At 32.3% G+C, this 6,668-nt stretch overlaps 1 non-coding gene across 1 annotated transcript; it reads left to right on the top strand.

The window, feature by feature from the left end:
* The first annotated feature begins 2,746 nt into the window (after positions 1 to 2,746).
* On the top strand, positions 2,747 to 2,851 carry LOC111818442. The gene has a single exon (XR_002822424.1). It is a non-coding gene; the product is annotated as a U6 spliceosomal RNA (small nuclear RNA).
* Positions 2,852 to 6,668: the final 3,817 nt, after the last annotated feature.

The following is a 6,668-nucleotide window of genomic DNA, read 5'->3' on the forward strand; positions in this document are numbered from 1 at the left end:
TTATCCTACTGAGCCATCTCCCCGGCCCCAGTTATCCCAATATTAATTCAATGGTACATTTATATTATTTCAAAGTTTGCAAATAGTAAAGGTGTTCAAGTTTTCCTTATAAATTAAAAAAAAAAATTATGCTTAAGATGTTTGATATTCAGACAGATCTTGAGGTTAAGCTCAATAGCCTAGGTTGTATGGTAATAACAATAAGCTTCTCTTCCAGAGGGTTAAAAAGCTAAGATTGCAGACCAAAAATTAGAGAAAAAGGAGGGCTGCAAGGACAGCCAACATTTTGGCCCTAGCTTTCAAAGGTCAATTAATACTAAGGACATATGAGAACCTGTACTGTAACATCATGTAACTCAGTTGTATCCCAAATTTTCTGATCAAGGAGATTATGGGGCCAAAGAAGAAAGTGATCAATGATATAGAGTGTGCCTAAGGAGAGTCACATGCAGAGAAAACATTCTCTCAGGCTTTCATAGAGAACAAATTGGTCAAGCAATGTCCGTGACTCGTGCACATAGCTGTCACTAACAAAGAATCTACAAACTGAGGTACAGGGTCTCAGGATAAGCCCTGACAGGACTTCACTGACCTGATCAGATCCAAAAGCTACAATTCTTGTTACACAGGTCTTGCTTTATCTTGGTCTTAACCATCCAGCAGAAAAGTAAAAAAAACGAAGTATAAGAAGTAAAGCCATGTTATTATGTTGAGCTGTAGCAGACTCAGGTCAACAACTTCTGTCATTGCCAGTCAAGTGGAAGACCCAATATTATTATGGACTACTGGACTATTTTGTAATATTTTTCTGAGTTCACATACCAATAATATTTAAATGATGGAACTAAACAAAAAAGGGGATACAGATGAATGAACATTTTGTATCTATGTATTCAAAATGGTTAAGATAGATATACAGCTACATTCTCTTAATTCAATGAATAGAGGGATTTGTTCTAATAGTGATTGTAAATAGGATATCATGTTTGCATTTGTACAACAAATAACCACTAGGAAGACAGTATGCAATGTGTTAATTATTGAAACTGTCCTACCAATTTGATTTGAAACTGTCTCACTGATACTTGTTTCTCAATAAAATTCTGGAAAATAAACATTATAGCATAGTTTAAAATTATAATGTTTAAATCATTTATTTTCTCTTTCAAGTTTTATATTATGATTATCAGATACATTAAATTTATACTAGGTACATGTAAAAGTTCTAAAGCATATAAGTAAATCCTCTGAACTAATTCATATACTAGAACATTTTCAAACCCTGTGTCATATATATATATTTTTTTTTAAGGACTGAGAAATTCCATAGTCTATCGAAATATAATTTGCTATAAGATAATATAAAACTTGTAGAAAGTACATAACTGCCCAAAATAAATAAACTTAAACAAAACAGTGAATATAAAGAAGTGAGAAAGTCACCAAGTCATCTCTATAAAGTCATTCCTGTCTCTAATTAATATGTATAAATACTATTTATATATAAGATATATATACTATATGTTATATATATGCATGCTATTGAATGTTTTTAACTGTAAAGAAATAATTCTCATTTAATAGAGTAATATATTGCATACATTAAAATAGTTACTAGAGTTCATTTGAAATGTTCTAATCACAATAAAAAGAGTTGAAGTGACAGCTATTAGTTTGATTTAATCTTTTCACAATGTGGTCATATATAAAATGATATGTTGTATACTGTAAGTACATATGATTACTACTTGTCTATTATATCTTAGTAAAACTGGTAAGGGAAGAAAATATTTTAAAAGAAACTATTACATGAATCAACTTTCATGTAATTATTGGGAATCCAAATGAAAACAACAGACAGATTTTTTACAGATTAGAAAGTTATATAATTTAGCTGTATAATCAATCGTGATTTTAACATATGGTTGCAGAGGGCATATTATATTTCCTTCACATGACTTTAGTTTTCTTAAAACACTCATGTCCTGAGAACATGCTGTTAAAGAATTTAATGCAAATAGGAAAAAAAAGACATTAGAAGAAAGAAGCTCTAGATTAAGTAAATCTGTGACTCCTTTCATAAACATTTCTAGAATTTTTTATGCTTACCTGAACAAGATAGTGTGATAAAGATAAAATCAAATCTAATATACTAAAATAACTTTATATTCTTTGAGATCAAAATTATGATTTATGTTTCACCATATTGTGAAAAAATAAACAATCCAAGCATACAGAGAAGATCCTAGAAAGATGACATTGGTGGGAGCCACATGGATTTAATATTTCACTGAAATGTTCACATAGGAACAATCCTAAAACTAAAATACCACAAGCAACATTTACACCAAGTACACCGACATGCTATGCTCAGTAACTCCAAAATTACAAACATTATGAAAAGGCCACTGACAGCTGCAAGCCCTTGCTTGGGAAAGAATAAAGAAAAGCAATGAAGGCATTTTAAGTTTTGGGGAATAAGACTACTTGCAAAGAACCAGTAGGGATTAATGGGAATGCAACAATAAGGCAACCAGAGAGAAGAATATTATTGAGGTAAAATTTCATTAAAATTTACTGAAAGAAAAGAAATAATAGCAAAAGCAAAAACTCAAACATACCAAAATGATGCACAAAATCAATCTACAGCATACCCTAATTTCTAAATGAACTGAAAAAGGGCAAAACAATGTTCAGTGAAAGATCAGCATAAATCAGAATTAGAACAGGTTCAAAACTCAAGAAAGTGCTCGCTTCGACAGCACATATATTAAAATTGGAATGATACAGAGAGGATTAGCATGGCCCCTGCACAAGGGTGACACAGATTTGTGAAACGTTCCATATTTTTTATTCTTTTCACATTCAATTGGGATTTAAAATTTAGCATATCAACAATTGCTGGAAAATACCAGATCCATGTTATGTCTAAGGCGATTGATATTCAGACAGATAGTGAAGTTAAGCTCAACTGCCTATGTTGCAGGGTAATAATACTATTAAACTTCTCTTCTGAAGGGTTAACAACTTAAAAAATTAGAGAAAAAGAACAGCTACAAGGATAGCCAACATTTTGGCCCTAGCCCTTCAAGGTCAGTGAAAACTCAGGACATAAGAGAACCTGTACTGTAACATCCTATAACCCAATGGTGTCCCAAATTTTCTGTTCAAGGATATTATGGGACCACAGAGGAAAGAGATCAATAATGTAGAGTGAGCCTAAGGAAAGTCATATGGAGAAGACTCCATTGAACATTCTCTCAGGCTTTCATAGAGAGCAAATTAGTCAACAATGGTCATGACTCACCCACATGGCTGACACTGACAAAAGATCTACAAACTGCTGTACAGAATTTTAGGGTAAATTCTGAGGGGATTTGCCTGAACTTGTCAGATACAAAAGTTACATTTTTTGTTATATAGGTCTTGCTTTATCTTGATCTTAACCATCCAGCAGAAAAGTATAAACATGAGGTATAAAATGCAAAGCCATATTAAAATCCTGAGCTGTAAAAGGCTCAAGTCAAAAACTTTTGGCATCATCAGTTCTGCAGATAATCCACTACTATTATGGTTTACTGGATTATATTGGATTATTTTACTAAATTCATGCATGTACAATATTTGAATGGCAATGGAATACCTATTTCTGACAAAAGTAAACAAAAAAGGGGGCTATAGATGAAGGACCATTTTGTAGTGAAATATATATGTGTGTATATATATGCAAATTAGTTAGGTTAGACATATAGCTACTTTCTCTCAGTTCAATGAGAAGAAAGATTTGTACTAACAGTGTTGAGATAAGATATCATATCTGCATCTTGTACTATGAATAACTACTATGAAGACAATAATATGCAATGTATTAATTATTGTAACTGTCCTAATGATCTGTTTTGAAACCGTCACATTGCTATTTCTCTCAATGGAATTAATTTTTAAAAATAATAAATAAATAAAAATCATAACACTTTAGAAAAAATAAAATAAAATAAAAAATGTTTAAAAACTGTAAGGAAAATTAGAAATTGATAAAGTCACTTTGAAACCAGGTGTGGTGGTTCACACCTATAATCCCAGCACTGGGGAGGCTGCGACAGGAGGATCACTATGAGTCTGAACTACATAGTGAGGCCCTGTATTGAATAAATAAATAAAAGAATTTTATTTAGTTTTATTTAGTTCTAAAAATTCCAGAACTAAAAAAGTCTAACAAAATACATGTCACATATGCTCATCACTGTATGCCCACCTTTTATGGTAGCTCCTGGCAAATAAGGGCTCAGTAAGTTGTTAATTTATTTTTCTGTGCTTAAAAATAAATAAAATATGAAAAGGAATAATCTATGAAAGAAGATGAAAACCCAGAAAATATAGTCATCTTTTGGTATTTGGGGGACTGGTTCTAGGAATATATGTATACAAAATTCACAGTTGTTCATGCCCCTTATAAAAAATGACATACTACAATGAATGTGTATATAATAAATATTTAAATTTTATAAAGTATTAGAATAAGACACACTGCCATTAAGCTTCCCAGAAACACTCTCCTTAAATTCAAACATACTTGTACAATCTTTCTTGCAAGTTTCTAAAGCAGTTCTGGAAGGCAAATTTTGTGACTTCATGGGATATGATCAAAAATATGGTGAATGCTGCTGCTAAATGGCATTGAACAGAAAGGCATGCCCATAAAAGTGTTACAGTGTCTTCAACCAATTTATTCATGCTGTTTGACTCCTTGAGCATTCTGGCTCTTCCCCAAAGTCATAATGACCAGGAAAGATGAACATTTTGAATTAACCCAGGACATAAATACAACTACAACAACATAAATAATGAAATAAAACAAGACTTCCAGAGCTGCTTCAGAAAGTGGCAAAAGCAATGAGAAAAGGTTTCCAAATTGAGGAGTCATATTTACAAACATTATGCCACATCCTTTACTATATTTTTTAAAATTTAAACATTAACCATTTGTTTAAATCATATCTACATGACCATACTATTTATTTTGCTCTGTGTCTTTCTTTTTAATAAAATTTATGAGATTGAAGGAGACAACACAATAATTTCTCTGAAAATAATGCCAATGCCTGAGAAATAGTGCAGAAATATCAATATATATCAATATATATCATTATATATCATTATATATCAAAATGGAATCTTTAAAAACAGGCTTTCAGTTATGAGTTGTTGATTAGTCTCTATGATAAAATGTAAAAAATGACATTCAAATACATACAACAGCTGTATCTGTGTGAACAATGTGTGTATGTGGAAGACAAGAGAAAGGAAGACATAAGATTGATTCTGATGTGCCCAGCATGGGGTGTGCATCTCTCCATCTGAGACTCATAATTCAGCACCTGTTACTAATGGGAATGCTTCATACTCTTCAAGAACGCTTTATCAGGAATAAAAGCAAAGAACCTTTAGAAATGCCAATCTAGAGCCACTACCTCTTTCCATGGCACAGTTCTTCCCTTCCTAGATATAAATTCATGGAGTTTTGCAGCAATACAAATAGCAGCAGTTAGACTTTTCTCCAATGCCTCCAACCTCAAACTGTGTTCAGTTTACTAAGAAAGGACCCCATAGCTCTGCGCTCCTGGACTTAAACTATGCACCTTCTCAAATCCATTTCCTTACTTCTGTTCAAGTGAACAGTTGTTGGCATCACTGCTATATGACAGGCTTAGTGATTCGATTCTGAAAGACATAAAAAGATTAAACACAGCCTGTCCACAAAAAATTTTATAATCTAACAGAAGCAAGAAATAGAAAAGTAACTATTAAGCAAACTTGAATTCTAAAGGAAAATTTTACATCTAGAGATCTGGAAAGGATTTGGAAATATAGTGGTACCTGTCATGGGCCTGACCCAGTAAATAAGACCAGGTAAAAGACATGGAAAGGTAAGCGTTCCAAGAGACAGATCTCTGAGCAGAAACAGAGTCAAGAAAGTTTGAATCAGCTTTGAAAGTTAAAGTGATTATTCTTTTTATTGATCAAATAAAATCGTGGAGATTATTACATTTGAAAATCCCAAAGCAGCCTTTGAAGGTTTAATTTAGTCAGTTTGAAATAAGTTCTATCCTGGGCTCAAAACTGAATATACTTCTTAACTCTATTATTAAATGGAACCATACAAATTCTGTCTGGAGTATATTACAGAAAGAAATAAAGAACAATGCAAGTTAAAATTAACAAATGCCAATCTCCATTCTTCTACAGTTTTTAAATAATAAGCTCCCCAAGTATAACCCATCTTGGTAACACAGACCTAACAATTCTTCTGTTATAGAAAGTAGAACATAAACATTCTCGGAATCCAAACATTCCAAAGAGGGACTTGCAACTGGAGTTAATGAGAAAATAGTGTGAAAAGAGATATGAAGACTTGGGCAGAAAATTTGGTGTCACATTTTCTGCACTTCAATTGCTAATAAAAACTTTGTAATGATGGCAGAAGTCTTTTCTTGAAACACTTAGGATATTGGTAATGACTCTTTCTGGGGAGATAAATCCAGTACGCAGCCTTGCTTAAGTAAAAGAAATTCTTATTACCTCATTTGTCTACTAATAAGTGTGTCTTTGGAGGGTCCTTTAAATATTATTGATACGGTGAGTGATCAAAGAAGACTGTTATTGCCTGA

Source organism: Octodon degus, unplaced genomic scaffold, assembly GCF_000260255.1.
Source record: "Octodon degus isolate 3935 unplaced genomic scaffold, OctDeg1.0 scaffold00091, whole genome shotgun sequence".
Lineage (NCBI taxonomy): Eukaryota > Metazoa > Chordata > Mammalia > Rodentia > Octodontidae > Octodon > Octodon degus.